Source organism: Pleurodeles waltl, chromosome 3_1 (genome assembly GCF_031143425.1).
Source record: "Pleurodeles waltl isolate 20211129_DDA chromosome 3_1, aPleWal1.hap1.20221129, whole genome shotgun sequence".
Classification (NCBI taxonomy): Eukaryota; Metazoa; Chordata; class Amphibia; order Caudata; family Salamandridae; genus Pleurodeles; species Pleurodeles waltl.
This window is the reverse complement of record NC_090440.1, coordinates 1284382411-1284400743: the sequence shown is the minus strand read 5'-3', so window position 1 is coordinate 1284400743 and position 18333 is coordinate 1284382411.

Below are 18333 nucleotides of genomic sequence, written 5' to 3'. Positions count from 1 at the left end.
TTTGATTACCTCTTGAAATTGCTGTGGTGAAATGCAATCCCCATGTGAAATCACAAGACTTTGTGTCAATGGGAAACAGATATGCAGATCAAGTCGCAAGGTTTTGTGCATTGAACTGTATATCGTTCAAGGATCAGTGGGAACTGTTACCTGAAACAGAAAATGAGACATGCACAGGTTATGCTTTGAGGGTGGTTGACACGATGGAAGAGCTAAAATTGTTTCAGGGATGTGCCAGCAGAAAGGAAAAAATTTCTTGGCTAAAAATGCAATGTGTACACAGACCTGATGATTTGTGGGTTTCAGATGAGGGGAAAATGGTTTTGCCAAACAGTCTCTTGTCACAGTTGGCAAGGTTTTACCATGGTCAAGCACATATTGGAAGAGACGCCATGATCAGGCTGTTCAAAGTCGATTGGTTCAATCCAAAATTCAGACAAGCTGCAGAAGTAATCTGTCACAGGTGCATCATCTGTCTGCAGATGAATGCGGGGAAAGGGACCGTGGTGAATTTGAGCCACATTGGGAGAGCAGGAGGTCAATTTAGCAGGATGCAGATGGATTTTATTGAAATGCCTGTGTGTGGAGGTCTGAGGTACGTGTTGGTGATTGTGTGCATCTTTAGTCATGGATTGAAGCTTACCCTACACGTAGGAATGACAGTCTCACAGTAGCGAAGTTGCTGCTTAGGGAATTGATACCACGTTTCGGGTTTCCGATCTCTTTAGAATCAGACAGACGAAGTCACTTCAACAACGAGGTGGTTAAGCTCTTGTGTGCCGCACTAAACATTGAACAGAAGCTGCAATGTAGCTACCGTCCTGAAGCCTCAGGACTAGTGGAACAGATGGATGGTACCTTGAAGTCAAGAATGGCGAAAATGTGCGCAGCTACCAATTAAAAATGGCCAGATGCACTGCCCGTAGTGCTAATGTCAATGAGAAATACACCCAACAAGAAAACAGGACTGTCTCCTCATGAACTTCTTATGGAGCGAGCTATGCGACTGCCCGCAGTGCCTGAAAATGCTCTTGTGAATATCACAGATGATATGGTGTTGGACTACTGCAAGGGTCTGGCTGACGTGGTCCGCTCTTTCTCTCACCAGGTGGAAGCAACCACACTGCCACCAATAAATGATCCAGGTCACAATCTGAAAGCTGGTGACTGAGTTGTTGTCAAGAAACATGTAAGGAAGTCATGTTTGGAGCTGCGTTGGAAGGGGCCATATCAAGTGATACTGACAACTACTACTGCTGTGAAATGTGCTGGAATTCCAAACTGGATCCATGCCAGTCACACAAAAAAGGTGACGTGTCCAACTGATGAGGAACTTGAGTTGTCGAAAATAACAGCTACAGAAAAGGAAGTCTCAGGGCTGGAGAGTAATCAAAGGGGAACTGAGACTGGAGGAGAGCCCGTTGAGGACGGCTTGGTAGCTGAAACAGCAAACGAGACCCAGAAGGGTGATAGGGAGCCTATCTCAACTGAGGCACCAGGAGGACCGACACAAAGAGGGGTTCTCCCAGAAGCAGACGTATACGGGTTTGAAGTTGAACCCTTGACAGACCCAGAAGGTGAAGAAGTTGAGGCAGAAAGAAATCAAAGCGTTCAGACTTCTCCTGAGCCACCTGCAGAGCCAGCAAGAGAAAACACCATAGCACAAGAGGAGGGCAGCGAACAGCAACCTGAAAAGCCCAATAGCAAAAAGATACTGAAGGGAGATAAGTGGCCAGAGTCAAAAACTGAAAAAGGGAAAGTATTCATCAATGAAACAATAGAGGAAGAGGTCGATACCACAAGGAAGGAAGATTTGAGTGAATGAGAATTGCAGGGTGACCGCAAATTGAAAAGAAAGAGAATAGCAAACGGAAGATACGCGGGTCCTGAATGGGCATATGCCACCTCAGCTGAATAGCAGCAAGAATTCTTGGCTTTCTGTTTTGATTGTGAAGTTCCAGGTCAATATTATAGTACTTGAAGTTGCCTCCAAATAAAAAGACTGTGTTAAGTTGAAATTGAATAAAGGGAAACCTGGGAAAAGAGACTAATGAAGATTACCGGATGTGACATTGTCAACCCGAATTGACGTTTGAAAACCGATTGTGACAAGCTGCTAACCTGATCTGAATGAGACCCTGGAGTGAATGAGAAAGCTGTAATTACTTGGCGAAGGAAGACTTTGCTTAGCTTTGCGAAGGAAAGGAGACTCACTAACCATCCTCAAATTAGTTGTTTGCTTACAGTACTTTACTTTCTGATTCTTTACATATCATGCCTAGGTCAGGAGATGACGTTGAGGGAAATAAGCGTTGTAAATGTTTGGGTGTTCCTTTGGCGGTTGTGTGTGTGATATTCATTATAGCTATATTTGTGGAAATGTGTTCGGTGGTTGAGAGTGAAGCTAACAATGCTACAGTTTCTGAAACTGCTACATTAACACCGTGGGACAGGTTTGAGCAGGATGCGAAGTATTTGCATGGCAAGAATAATGCTAAAGGGGAGCTGTCTACCAACGTTTTCTATCGCTTGCTGAGTGAGTATTTTGACACTATGGATGCGAAGGCTTGTCATGTGTGTACACAAATTCTTCTTTCAGTCCAGGAGGGAGTTACCTATCACAGCTTGCCATTAACGTACGGGATCAGTTGTAGTCTGCTACTAACGCGTTTTTATAATCAAGAAGAAGTGCAATATTTTTATTCAAATTATGATTTAGTGTTCTCGTATGTACCTATCATAGAAGATTTGAATAGTGTAGCTAAATATTATGCCATAAAGCTGGTTAAGGGTTTCTTCGAGCCTAGAATGACAATTAGTACATCATATGTGCATTGTAATAATTTGACATGCTTGCTTACACCTGTAGAAAATAGTTTTTTACATCACACTGAAGATAGAAGAAGGGTTTTAAAGGGGAAATTAGAAAAGGGCTTGCAGCAACGAACATTCCTTAGTAATAGCAATAATGGGGTTAGGGAACAAGGGAAGCTAGCTTTAGATTTGAAACATGTAGGTAGGCTTTGCATTACGCGACCAAAATCATACTATGACAATGTGTTTGTGGGAACGAGTGAGTGTAAGCATGTGTTTTTGTTTCAGAATAAATGGACATTCATGCTAAATAGAATGGATCAAGCGATCCCAGGGGTCTACTATATTTGAGGACTTAGTGCTTCTTACCGTCTTCCTAAGGGATGGTATGGGACATGTTACTTGGGAATAGTTTTTCCAAAGATCTATCAACTAGACGATTTAAATAAATTTTGGAAAGTGGCAGAATTGCTTTGTTCTAGACAAAAGAGAGAAACTGCTGCTGGCACAGTAGGAGACATATTTGGAGCAATAATTCCTTCAGTGGGAGTTCTTTTGAACTCCGTAAATATTCAATAGTTGTCTACTATTGTGGATAACATGCTGACAAACTTCACAGGGGCTATACTCCTGATGGATACTGAACTTGCTGCAGAGAGGGTTATGACACTTCAAAACAAGCTTGCTTTAGACATTCTTTTAGCGAAAAGTGGCGGAGTCTGTAAGATGCGTAATGAGCGCTACTGTTGTGCTTATATTCTGGATAATAGTAATGAGATTAGAAGTTTGCTTACTAACCTAACAAGAGATAGTGCAGATTTAAAGGAACTGAAATAACCAGGAGTCTGGGAAAAGGTTGGAGAAGGATTTGCACGTGTGGGAAGCTGGTTTAGTGGTCTTTGGCATGGGTTTTTAGGAAAATTAATACAGGGAATAGTAATTATCTTGGCTTGCTAATTCGGACTATGGTTATTAAGTAAATGCAGTAAAAGAGTTAAAACAAAATGGGCAAAACATAAAGAGAGGAGGGAAGACAAGAAAAGGGAGAAAATGTTCAGAGCAAAATATGAAAAGGCAAAACGAAAAGAAGAAATTGAAATGAGGGAAATGAACAAATGAAGGAAAAGTTAGAGTGGATTTGTGTGATGACAAGTGTCATCAGAGGAGGGATTGTTGGAGTGTAGTTTTATAGTCAAAATGAACATGAAATGTTTACTAATTAATGCATAATGATGCCGCATAGAAAATGTATTAATGCGCTTTTACTAAACGTGTGCTTGAAATGTGCCCACGGGGAGTGGCTACCAATGTATACGATGATAAAGGAAACTGACTAGTAATGAAATATTAATGTACTAATGTATGATTTTGTATTAGTATTAAGAGTTATATATTAAGGTTTTGCTAATTAATCACTAGGCCTTAGTTAGCATGAGTCGGGGGCCTAGCTGCCCAGTTTCATATTAAATGTGTTTTTCTAACGTGCAATGTGCTGCCTTGCTGAAGGGCATGTAGCCTTACCTTTCCAGAAGCTAGAAGATGTGTGTAACCGTAGTAAATTCTTTCTCATGAGACTCGACTTGCTCAAGGAGACATTCTTGCCGAATGCAACAGTGTAAAGTTGCAACAGGTACAAGGTCGCCTGAACTGGTACAGACAATGGAACTACTGACTGGGACTGTGAGAGGACTGCGAGAACATGAAATTGTACCTGACATTCTACCCGTTGGAGACGTTAATTACAGAAGCCAATAAACTATGTGAGAACTGTTCTAATGTGACAATCTTAATGAGGCGACAAGTAAACCATTGGATGGAGATAATGGTGCACCCAAAACTTGCCCAATTGGAAATTGGGGCACTGTGCAACAAGATCGATATAATTCTTGGACACAAGGAGAAATCAGCCGTTATGTGCCTTTTCGCCATTACCCAGCCACTTTGACACTCTGACTTTGCTGTTTGATTCTTTGAACCATCCTTACTTTGCCTTGCCCGGTTCATACTTTTTCCTCCTTATGAGGGAAGTGTCCCTTATTGCCCGTCTTGCTGAACTTTGCTGTGTTTCCTGGCTGATGGCGAATCAACTGATGTCCTGAGGACGAAGACTGACTCTGTATGCTGACTCATTACGGAGGGTAACTATATGATGATGAAATTGTAATTGTCTGTTTGCCTTTTCTTTCTAGGTACCAACTGCTTCTTTTTGATAGAGACCATAGTTAGAGGTTTTCTAAATTTGTGTTGCTAAATTGTTTTGCATGAAGCCCAACATGCCAATGCTAATTCGAGGTTAGTTAAGGAGTTCACTAAACGGACGCAAATAGACAATTGACTGAATCTATGCTTTGTTGAATAATGCGCTATTGAAACTCTGCTAAGATTAACCCATGTTGACGTTGTGCTTTGTTTTAATGTTTATGATCTTTGCATTGATGAAGTCTCATTCGAGTTGCCATATTATTACCGTGTTGATGTGTTTTCTGGTATTGAGACTAATAAACATACTCGTAGAGGTGTAATCAATAGGGAATAAATATCACAAATCATACCAAATCCGTGTGGTTATTCACGACTGAAAGGTCATGGGGGTTTTCGATTCTTACCAATGTCACTATCTGAGTTGAATCGATTTCTTAATGAAAATATTGTTGACGTTATTGATTTATTGATTGGCATGTTGATTAATTGCCTCGTTCTAAGGTGTCTTCAATCAGGGTCAAAAGATTCATTGGCCTAAAATGAGTCCCAGACTAAATAAATTATCTAGAAAGGGACGCGTTATCACACCTCAGTTCTACCCCCGTGAGGTCTCTTCCTTTCCTATACTGGGAACCCTTTCACATACAGTTCCATTATAGCAGCTCAATTCTAATATTCAGTCTCACTGCCAAACCAATACTGGACCCAAAAGAGCAAAACATAGCTCAGCCAGTGCACCCTAAATCTAACATCCAAAGCCACTGTTGATGGAACCACCACAGCTCTGCCAGAATCCTTCAATTCTAACATTCAGTGCACATTTCTTCTCAGTACTAAGGCTTACACACATGCCCTTCAGGACTCCTCGCGTCTGTGCTTCAGAGACAATTCCACTTCCATACTTGGCCCCACTTCCAGTTTCACAAGGGCACCTCCAGGCTAACACTTAGCAACACTGGCATGTCAATACTAGGTTCTCCACATGGCTCCATCAACATACCTCACTTCTGAACTTGTGTGCCGATTACTATCCCAGTACCAAGAATTACACAGCGCTCTGTTTCTCATTCCTCACCTGCTGCCTTTCTGTTATTCGAGCACTGGCCCGGGACACAGCTCTGTTTCTACCTCCAATGCTGTTCTGGAGCGCCTCAATATTGCTGTATTGGGGTTAACTTACAATTCTGCTAATGCACCTCCTGGGGTTCTGCAGTGCCCCCTGCTGTTCCACATTCTGACGTCTGTTTGAGTACTTGGGGGAGCCATTAAATATATTCTTAGCTGTCATCTTCTAATTGGTGAAAGTCTGTTTCACCTATCTCACTCCGTTCTTTCCTTTTCTCTGTTAACTCTCAATGTTTTCTTTCTCCCCACTTTTCTCTTTCCAGCGCTTAAAAAATCCAAACGTTAACAGTTTTGCTCTGTCCTTCAAGTGTTTATTTCTAGTGCTCTCTCTTTTTTTAGTTCCATCTTCCTCTTGCTACCTCCTCTTTCAAACTTGCAAAAACTTGGTTATTTCTTTCCTTGCTTCATTACTCTCTTTTTTCTTCATCGGGTGTTCATCCTTTCACAATTTGTTCTCTTCCCTTCATTCTTTCTTTGTCTTTTTTATTTGCTCTTTCCTTTGACTCGATAATCGTTCTTTTGCTGTTTCTTCCTTCGTTTCTCTGGAGATTTTCTTATCTTTATCTGTCAATTCACAATTTACTATAAATCCCTCTTTTTCCCGTCTGTACGTGCAAACCACAGGTTACTTGTCATGACCTGAAGTGTCAAAGTGGTTTTCCAATCCTGTGTCTGTGGGAAATGTGTCAGTACATACATGCCCTGGTTCTTTCGCTGCTTGTTTCTCTCACCATCTCCCTTTTTCTTTAATGTTTATTTTTTTCTCTCTTTTCACACTTCTTTCATAATTTCTTCCTCTTTATCTTTTGTTCGCTAGCTTCATTCCCTTTTTTCTTTTGACTCTCACGTTTGCTCTATCTCTTCTCTTAGTTGTGTTTTCATTTTCTTGTTCTTTCTTTCTCTTCCTTCTTTTATTTCTTTGCAACCCCTTCTCTTTCTTCCTTTTGTCTATTGTATTCCTTTCGCTTCTCTTTTCCTGCTCCATCCGTTTTCTCTCCTGAGAAGCACAGAGACAGAGACCTATGGACCTCACTCAACACTAATTACTGCTGTATTTTGCTACTGAAATTGCAGTCAACCATTTACCTTTCATACTCCAGGGCCCTTGACACGTTACTACGCCAATTGTCCTCTCCATCTTTAATACCAACTCCCTCTTTCCTTTTTTCCCCACCAACCTGTCCCAAATGATAGGTTTGTTATTGTGTTTTGAGCATTACACTGAAATGCCAAAACATTATTTCTGATAAGGATTTATATGATAATGGTATATGTTTTAAGATGTAGAAAGAAGGTAAATGGGAGTTCTTTAGTTACATGCTGGGCCACTGAAAATATATGGCAGGAAAAGAAGACATTATGAGGCAGGTTTGACCAATTTATGTTGCAAGAAAAGTCCGGTAATAAATTTACAATGCCAATAGCTCTAACTCAAGAAAATGCAAGACCTATTGCATTGCAAATGCTTGTTCTTACTTGCAATAGAGCCTGGGCAGCCCCAATATGCCACTGACCTGTCAGCTAAGTCAAAGAAGTGCACGAATAACACACTGTAAAAATATGATGTGCGGGTAAAATAGCAGTTATGCAATATTTTAATGCACTGACAGAAAACAAAGCTTCAAGTCTGCTTAAACATAGAAATAACTTATTGTGGTGATAGGACATGCACATCTGGCACATATATCATGAGCTAATCATCTAGAAATATAAAAAGAAGGGTCACGCCCAAGAACTTTGCAGCATGTCAAACTAAACGACAGGGGATAAAAAAATACCACAACCTCCAACTAATCTTTGAACCTCTCAACTTACAAAAAGAAACTGTCAGTCATGTCATCTTCTTATCTGCTCATCGGTTTACTAATTTCACACTTCTATGAGGTTTTGCAGAAGCCTGACCCTGTGAAGACAGCTATCGCTCCCCCAATCCTGTCCAAATACAATTCTTCAGATCATTTTGAAAATACAAACTTACTGAAAGCATTAATTCCACGCTTCAGAAAGTGAAGGACCGTTGAAGACACGCACATATGGGCAACTATTTCACTAGAGCGCCACTCTTCAGCATACATCTTGCACTCGCGAGTCAGCTAGATTTGTCTATTGCATGTATAGCCTGCCCTTATGACTTTATCAGCCATGTACTAGTTTTTATTACTAGACTATGCCCCAGATTTAAGAAGGCCTAGCACCTCTTTGTGCCACATTAGCGTTTTTTTTCACATTAATGTGTCCCAACAAGGCCAAAATCCCTGTGCCAGATTTACAAAGTACCGCAATGCCTGTGGCAGGTATAATTTATACAACGGGGGCGTTCCCCCATTAGGAGGAGCCGCAAAAATGGCACAAAGAAATCTAAAGGATTTCTTTGCTGCATTTTTAACGCCTGGCCAGACGTTAAGAGGAGGCACACCATTATTTATAAGGGGTCTCAATGTGTTTTGCAGGATTAGCATCAATGTTTTTGATGCTAATCCTGCAAAGCACCAAACTAGTGTCAAAAATGTTGACACTAGTTTCCATACTACCGTCATGGTGCGCCATATGTTAAATATGGCGCACACAGGGTGGAGTTAGGGGGGCGCTAAGAGGCTCAAGAAAAGTGGCACTGCATTGGACGCAGCACCACTTTTTTAAAATCTGCCCCTATGTGTTATTGTCGCTCATAAAAAATCTTAAGTAATAATAAAAAAACCTTTTCTTAGTGTCATGGAATGGGGAATGGTAGTTTGGTGAGGTGAATTAAAGTCATATTTGATTTTATTATGCACCTGTTTAAAGTACTACACAATCTTTTTTGGGCCTCTGCTACTTTAGTAACACGTTTCTCATGCTTGCAGGCAGACCGTATTAACACTATTCTCATCCTACCCACAGCACAACAAATTAGGATTAATTAATTAATTAATCCTAGTAGATTTCGATGAGGTCTATGGATCTTCAAGTCCACTCGTTACTGTGGTTGTGTACCCATGCCTACATTAATGCACTCATTACATACCATTCACCTTTGCGTATGTCATTTCTGTATCCCAGGGTTAGAAGCTGCTCATCCTGTGATCCTTCTGGTAACGACCAGTGACCCTGACTACCAATCAGAATTTCCCTCTGCTTTTCAGAACTGTTTAGAGGTATGAAATTGGCATTATTTCAACTGAAAACTGGAATGCAGCTTAGGATGAGTGAATTTTGCGCTTACTATAATTAAACTAGAAATCCTTTCAAAGCACACAAAGGGCTATTTTTTCAATATTTCAATATTTACATGTAAAAAGCCGTACATGGGCTCAATACCTTTTGGTAAAATGCAAAACGGTTTCGCGCAATGGGAGATAAAGTGCAAGTCAAAGAGCTGAACTCAAGAGTAACTATGTCACTAATAGTGATTTCCATTGCTTGTTGTTTTAACCGCTGAGCTGTGGTAAATAAATGGCATTCTTGAGAGCTGGGTCCCTAGGGCGACCATCTGACCTAAACATGTATGCTGTTGGTGCCATGATTCCGTGACCTACATGCGGGAAAAGGAAAAAGTGAAGAGTTTAGAAACAGGCCTTGAGGTATCTGCATGAGCTAACACAAAAATATCACGATGTTTTTAATCTTTTTTACATTTTCTGGGCCTAAAATGCTGAAAAGATTCTTTGCACATGGACAATCTCATGCAGCTGTAATTGCACTGCTACCAACAAAATCAGACAAACAAATCGCTATTTTACATTGCCAAATATTTGATGAATAAATTGAAGTCCTTGACGCAAGCAGCATCAGCATGTACTTTGGATGATGTGAGACTGATGGCTGATGTGAACCTAGTGCCATCAGTCAGCCAATCAATCACGAATTTATGTAGAGTTAATACCCACCACTGACCAAGAAAGAGGTGTCAGTTTTAAGTACTAATCTTTATTGGAGTAGCTCATGAAAAGCTGGTTCTATTCTTCCAAATGAGATTTAATGGAGAACTATTGAAGGTAGCCCCAAGAATAAAATATAGTTCACTGAAGAACAATGGGTCGTATTTAGAGTTTGGAGGATGGGATACTCTGTTACAAAAGTGGCAGATATTCTGTCCGCCATATTACTAGTGCACTGTCGCCTTTGGCAATGAGAAAAAAATCAGTTTTCACGTAAAGTCCACTACTATGGCAGGAATTACTTGTGGAAAAAAAACACATATTTCAGTGTTAATTCCAAAGTTCCTGGTTTTGTGAATAAGGCATAAGATTTAGCCTTTGTAAATACAGTAATTTGTACACACACTGTAAACATAGGTCTGTACACAGTTTTGCAAATTTGGCACACCTGGGACACAATATTTGCGTTGTGGGGATTTCTTTTACACATTATGTTCAAGTGGATTACGACACTTGGATTAACTGTTGAATTGACTAAAGTGAACAGAGACAATTTCCAGAATACAGGTCGTTAGGCTAAACCCCCTGGACTAGCACATGGAGGCCCTGATGCATGGAGTCATCCGGCCACTGTTAGCACTGAGTTCACTAATGATTATTCATGTATTCCGAGTGCTGAATTTGCATAGAAAATGAATTAACGTAGAGAAAAATGATGCACGCACTTGAAAGTGCGACTACCAAAGTGGCCATCAATGTTCACAAAGTATACTTATTAATGGCTTATTAATATGAAATGTTGAGCTTTTGTTTTATTGATGCAGTAATATGTCATATTAAGGGTCATGCATTATGTATTAGCTTCATTAATCGTAGGCCTTAAAATACCAAGGTCTTGGCCTAGTTGCACAGCTTCATGTTAAGCTGCACATCTTAAGCGATTTATAAAATGGATGTTTAGAGAATTCAATTGTGATTTTCCACTGTGCTGACCAAGTGCTTGTAGCTAAAAGTCTTTCTCATGAGAACTGCTTGCTAGAAGATGATGTACTTGTTGGAGAAACATTGTTTAATGTAATGTGTGTAAGACTGACCTTCCCAGGAGAAGACAATGGATGCACTGACTGGAGTATAAGCTGCAACAATATTGCTACCTGACAAGCCAAGCGATGGGAACAGGAGACAAAGAGCCAATCATCGACATGCGAACCATGTATTTGTAAACGCATAGATTGAGGGTTTTAATTTAATTGGACTAAATGCAAACATGGAATTCCCTGACCAATTAGAATGTGTGAAGTAGTTTTGGGAAATCTGACTTACCCGGACTGCACCGAGAAGAGATGTGCTACTCTCCCCATTCTTTTTGAGACTTTAGCTATTCTTTTCCGAACTGCTTGAAGAGACTTTGGCCCTCATTACAACCCTGGCGGTCGGTGTTAAAGCGGCGGTAAGACCGCCAACAGGCCGGCGAAAATAAAAATTGGATTACGACAGTGGCGGAAACCGCCAACATAGACAGCCACTTTAACACTCCGACCGACACAGCGGTACAAACAAACAGCACGGCGGACACTGCTGACAGACAGGCGGGAGACAATGTACCGCCCACCATGTCACAACAGGCCTATCCACCACCTTTTCCGGGGCGCAACCAACACAAATAAAAACACAGCGGAAACAGTACACAGAAGGGAAACACTCACCTCTCCACACCCCACAAGGAAGCAGGACGCCATAGAGCCCGAATTGCAGATACTGATGGAGATGGTCTTCCTGCTCCTCTATCAGGAGCTCCAGCGACGGCGGCAACGACCATGGTGAGAACTGCACCCACAATACAGGGGGGGGAAGAGAGTTACACACACACACGCAACAACCCCACCCCCACCCTCACCCACAACACCATACACACAAACACATGCTGCAACATTACATATACACCACTCCACCCCTCTGGAAGAACGAAAGGACAAAAGGAAATGATTTGAACGAATGTAATCATGTGAAATATAATTATCAAAATGTTAAATCCAGTATATACAATTATGTACACCAAATACATAAGTCCGGATAGTGCACCAATCATTGTCCGTGGGCCACAACGGAGAGAACACTGGAGGGGCATCACATAGAAAATATGCAGGCCCCTCTGGGGGAGGGGGGGCACCTCAGCCTGATGAACGCCCGACGCCACTGCTCCAAAAGGGGGCTCCATGCCCACAGTTTGGTCCTGGGGAGTGCAAAGCCGCAGTCTCTCAAGTCTTTCCAGTGGGTGGGTTGCCCACTGCTGCATCCTGGGGAGTGCAAAGCCACAGTCTCTCTAGTGGATAACAGTATCCACTGGTTCGGGAGGGGGCATGGTGCCCAGAGTGCTTCATCCTGCCAAGGACTGAGGTAGTGGATGTATCTCTCCCCTGGTTCTGGAGGGGGCATGGTGCCCAGAATGCTTCATCCTGCCAAGGACTGAGGTAGTGGATGTATCTCTCCATTGGTTCCGGAGAGGGCATGGTGCCCAGAGTGCTTCATCCTGCCAAGGACTGAGGTAGTGGATGTATCTCTCCCCTTGTTCTGGAGGGGGCATGGTGCCCAGAGTGCTTCATCCTGCCAAGGACTGAGGTAGTGGATGTATCTCTCCACTGGTTCTGGAGGAAGCTTGGTGCCTAGAGTGCTCTACGTGCAGTGTGGCCGGAACAATACACTCGCCTGGTTGTGTGTGCCACAAGATTGCCGAGGTACAGGTAGCATGATACGCCATGGAGGCAGAGACATACCCCACACTGCTGCGGCTCCGCATTCCATATGCAGAGACAACTGTGATGACAGTGATGCTTCATGGAAGCTGCCCAGGGTCCTGGAACTCACCACCAGCCTCGGACGACTGACCACTGGGGATTGTAGCCATGTCTGTGGTGGTGCCACTGTATGAGGACATCGCTGGGCCGCTGGAGGTGCATGCGGCGGTGTCAGTCGCAGCAGCGCTTGCGGCGGGGTCTGTGGCGGCAGTGCTGGCAGGGGGGTCTGTGGCGGCGGTGCTGGCGGTGGGGTCTGTGGCTACGGTGCTAGCTGCGGGGTCTGTGGCAGCGGGGTCTGTGGCGGTGGTGCTGGCTGCGGGGTCTGCGGGATCATGGTGGCACTGGTCCCTCAGTCGGTGCCACCATGCCCTCTCCTGACCTGCCCTTCAGTTTTTGGCCTTTCCCCACCTTTGATGGTGGCGCGGCTGTCTTGCCACTATCCCCTTTTGTTTTCCCTGACCCCTTGGTGGCAGGTGTTTTCGGCTTCTCCCTCCGGGATGTGGGCACCTTTTTCACCTTGGCAGGTGGCGGAATGTCCTTGCCCTCGCACCGTGGTACACTGGCAGCCCTGATGGTTGGCGCACTCCATGACCCCACAGTTGCTGGCACCACTGTGCCTGGAGATGTGGTGGCTGAGGTGCTCGACTGGAACCTGGAAAGCCTGGCCCTATGGGGAAGGACGGGGGAGGGAGGTGTAGGGAAGAGGTCAATGTTAGCCAGGAAAAGTTTTCTAGACACACTGGGACGGGTAGATGGAGGGGGGTTGGGAGTGGAGGTAGAGGTAGTGGTTGTAGGAGGTGTACGTCTGCTGAATTTGGGTGAAGGTGCATGGGCTGGAGGCTGTTGTGAGGTGGATGGCTGTTCAGTGGGTGTGTGCTTGCGTTTGTGTACTTTGGGAGGAGGGCTCACAGACACACTGGTAGAGGACACTGGGGATGTGTGAATGGTAGTGGGGGGGTGAGTGCACGTGAGCGGTGTGTGGTGATGGGCGTGCTGGTGATGGAGGCAGTGGCTGAGGATGTGGTGCATGCAGGCAGTGGCTGAGGATGTGGTGCATGCAGGTGTGAGTGGAGACGAGACTGGGAGGGAGGAGGGAGACGTGGAGGAGGGGGACACAGTGGAGGCAGTGGATGTTGGTATGTGTGCATGGGTATGATGCTTGTGTGAGTGCCTGTGAGATGTGTGGTGCTTATGTTTGCCTGAGCCACTCTTGTATGTTGATATGTGTGCATCATGGTCTGATGGTGTGCTTGGGATAGGCTGAGGTACAGGGGATTGGGGCTGGGTGGAGGAAGTTGGAGGGGGGGCTGGACACAGGGACAATGGCTGCAATCAGTACTGAGGCCAGAGCCTGAAATGCTCTCTGTTGGGCTGCCTGGCCAAAATGAATGCCCTCCAGGTATGCATTTGTTTGTTGCAACTGCCTCTCAACACCCTGGATGCCATTCAGAATGGTAGACTGCCCAACAGTGAGGGATCTCAGGAGGTCAATAGGCTCGTCACTGAGGGCAGCAGGACTGACTGGGGCAGGGCCTGAGGTGCCTGGGGTGAAGCGGGCACAGGACACACGCTGAGGGGCTGCTGGGAGGATGGTGCTGATAGGGGGGGTGGCGGCTGTACCTGTTGATGCGGTGGACACAGAGGTGCCCGCCACCGCAAGGGAGCTCCCATCATAGGAGGAGTCGCTGTAGCTGTTCTCTGCTCCTGTCCCCGCCGTGGGGCTCCTCTCGCCCTCCGTCCCACTGGTGGCTTCAGACTCCGTTGTTTCCCCCTCCAGGGCCAAGTGGGATGCAGCTCCCTCCTGCTCCGGTGCCAATGCTCCTCTGCCTGATGATGCTATTGCACACAAGAACAGGGAGACCACAAAAAGGGGGGGGAGACAGGAGAAAGACATGTTCAGTGCATGCAACACCACTACCGTTGGCAGACACAACAGACACAGCAGCCCTCTGCACTACGCCATGCACTTATAGTTCCTAGATTAATCACATGCCCATGGGGTACAAGGCCTAAGCCCGATTGCTGCACACCTGGAAGTCACAGGAACTTAGATGGCACTAACCACTAGTGGGGTTGGGGTGCCACAGAGCCTGCCTCACATAGAACCTCGCCTACCAAGATCGCCCTGGCCTAGGGGAACCCACTGCCCACCTCCCCCACCCAGACATCTCATAATGCGCGCAGAATCAGCTGAATGAGAGTGTACTTACCCCCTTGTGGCTGCTGTGATGCCCTCAAGCGCCCATCCAACTCCGGATACGCCAACGCCAGGATCCGGAACATCAGGGGGGTCATGGTGCGACGGGCACCCCTCCCACATTGGGAGGCCATCCTCAGCTGGACCTCCGCCGTCTTCTTGCACCAGCGGCACAGGTCCTCCCATCTTTCACGAAAGTGGGTGCTCCATCTGTGGTGGACCCCCAGGGTCCGGACGTCCTTGGCAATGGCACGCCAAATAGACTTCTTCTGGTGGGCGCTGACCTGGAGGAATAGTACAGGAGGAAAGGAAAATCATTACCCATCCGGACCGTCATACTCATTGACCCACATTCCCACCCTTGCCCTGACGCACATACACTCACCGTCCGCACATGCAGGCCTCAACCCCTCCCCCCATTTATCTTCCATCCACACCACTTCAAACAGGCATTGCCCATGCAGCATGCTCACAGTGTACTCACCTGTTTGTCTGGAGGACCGTACAGTTGTGTGTACTGGGTGAGGACCCCATCCACTAGTTTCTCAAACTCCTCCGAAGTGAAGGCAGGGGCCCCTTCCCCAGACACATGAGCCATCGTCGCTTCCAGACACAGGTCACAGCAGCACTTGCAGTGTCGGTCCTCTCCTGTTAAAGGTCAGGTATCAAGTGAGTGAACAGACAGAAAATTGCGGTCACGTCCGCTGCTGTGCGTACCGTCACTGCCGGCGTACATCATCATTGGCTCCTCGGACCAATAGGGTCCCATGTTAACTAATGCTGGATTGCGCCGCGGTCTTCGACCGCCCACCACAACGGTGTACAATGCCAGCGCAGTTACCTCATATCCCCTTGTCCCACCTTACAGGTCAGGCAGCAGCCATTTCAGGGGGCCACATGGCATTAATTTTAACTGCGCCATACCAATGTAGGCCTTGAATACACACAGTTACAGGCACATTGCGGATTAATAAATGTGTGCAAATTACATTTTGTGATACCTCAGTGTTGGCTGACTCTCTGCTCGCTGTTCTCGTCCATAGGGCACGTCTGCTGGGGCAGGTGATGAGATGGCGGCATCCTCCGGTGTACAGACCGCTGGTGGACCTGTCGACAATGGAAGAGAGACACATAATAATCACCTACAGACTTGATCGTGCAACAATCCATGAACTGTGTGCCTTGTTGAAGCCAGACCTGATGTCAGCTATCTGCCATCCCACAGGACTCCCCCCTCTAGTGCAGGTCCTGTCAGTACAAGTGCAGGTGCTGTCAGTGCTCCATTTTCTTGCAAGTGGGTCATTTCAAACAACAGTGGCCATAGCATCAGGGATGTCCCAGCCTATGTTTTCCAACGTGTTGTCCAGAGTGTTGTCTGCCCTTCTGAAACACATGCGGAACTACATCGTTTTCCCTCAGGTGGAGGATTTGCCTACAGTGAAAGGTGATTTCTATGCCCTGGGACATATCCCCAACATCATAGGTGCCATTGATGGGCGCCCATGTGGCTTTGGTCCCCCGCCACAGGAGTGAACAGGTGTACAGAAACCAGAAGAGTTATCATTCAATGAATATACAGATTGTATGTTTGGCAGATCAGTACATCTCCCATGTGAATGCCATGTTCCCTGGCTCAGTGCATGACGCCTACATCCTGCGTAATAGCAGCATCCCTTATGTGATGGGTCAACTCCAGAAGCACCATGTGTGGCTATTAGGTGAGCACCTGGAAGCAAGACAATGGTTTTCTGGGTCTGGGGATATCCCTACAGGTTAGTGTGTGTCTAACAGTTGTCCCTCGCCATTTGCAGGTGACTCTGGCTACCCCAACCTGTCATGGCTACTGACCCCAGTGAGGAATCCCAGGACAAGGGGAGAGGAATGCTACAATGAGGCCCATGGGTGAACTAGGAGGGTGATCGAGCGGACCTTCGGCCTCCTGAAGGCGAGGTTCAGGTACCTCCATATGACAGGCGGATCCCTATTCTACTCACCAGATTATCGTGGCCTGCTATATGCTTCACAACTTGGCTTTGCAACAACAGGTGCCTTTTCTGCAGGAGGATGGTCCAGATGGCGGTGTTGTGGCAGCTGTGGAGCCTGTGGACAGTGAAGACAAGGAAGCAAAGGAAGAAGACATGAACAACAGGGACTCAGTGATCCAGCAATATTTCCAGTGAGACACAGGTAAGAATACAAACCTGACTACTACATGTACTTTAACACTACAACCTCTCTACTGTCTGTCGTTTTCGCCCAGTGTATGGTCACTGAGTTGTCACTTTCCCTTACGATTTCACAGATATGGGTCCCACTGTGTGACATCTGCTTAGATTACTCATGGACTAGAGCTGTGTGACATAGGTATGTTGACATTACAATTGAAAGAACTTTTTGTCACTGTAATTCCTAATACACTATTTCGAAATCACAGACATACTCCCGATTGTTTTGTGCTTTAAGGGTGTTTATTTAAGTGCTCAATATTGGTGGGGGTAGTGACATGGTGAGGGGTGATGGTGGAGGAATGTCCATGGCAGAGTCCAGTCTATTAGTCTCACAGGTGCATTGCCCTAATGGGCATAGGAAGTGGAGCTGGGGCAGTTTGAGTATGGACAGGGTGACAAAGTGGGACAGTAGGATGACAATCAGGGTGGTCTCATTTCTTGGCGGGGGTTTTGGCATCGTGCTCTGTTTTTGTCAGATGGTTCTCCCTCTGCAGGGGGTGGGGTGCTGGTGTGGTGGTCCTGTGGCGGGGCGTCCTGTCCACTAGCGCCAGCAAAGGTGGTGGGCAGTTCATCGTCCATGCTAGTGTCAGGGGCCCCTTGTGGTGCCACAGTGTCCCTCCTGGTGTTCACGAGTTCCTTTAGCACCCCTATGATGGTGCCCAAGGTGGAGCTGATGGTTCTGAGTTCCTCCCTGAAGCCCATATACTGTTCCTCCTGCAGGCGCTGGGTCTCCTGAAACTTGGCCAGTACCGTTGCCATTGTCTCCTGGGAGTGGTGGTAGGCTCCCATGATGGAGGAGAGGGCCTCGTGGAGAGTGGGTTCCCTTGGACTGTCCGCCCCCTGTCGCACAGCAGCCCTCCCAGTTTCCCTGTGTTCCTGGGCCTCCGTCCCCTGGACTGTGTGCCCACTGCCACTGCCCCCAGGTCCCTGTTGTTGTTGGGGTGGTGGGTTAGCCTGGGTTCCCTGTAGTGGTGGACACACTACTGATTGACGTGTCCTGGGGACGGAGGTATGGGCCAGCTGGGTGGGTGCTGTGCTGGTGTTTCCAGAGGGGGGAAGGTCTGTGGTGGCCTGTGACTAGGTGAGGGGAACCGGCTGTCCTGAAGTCCCCGATG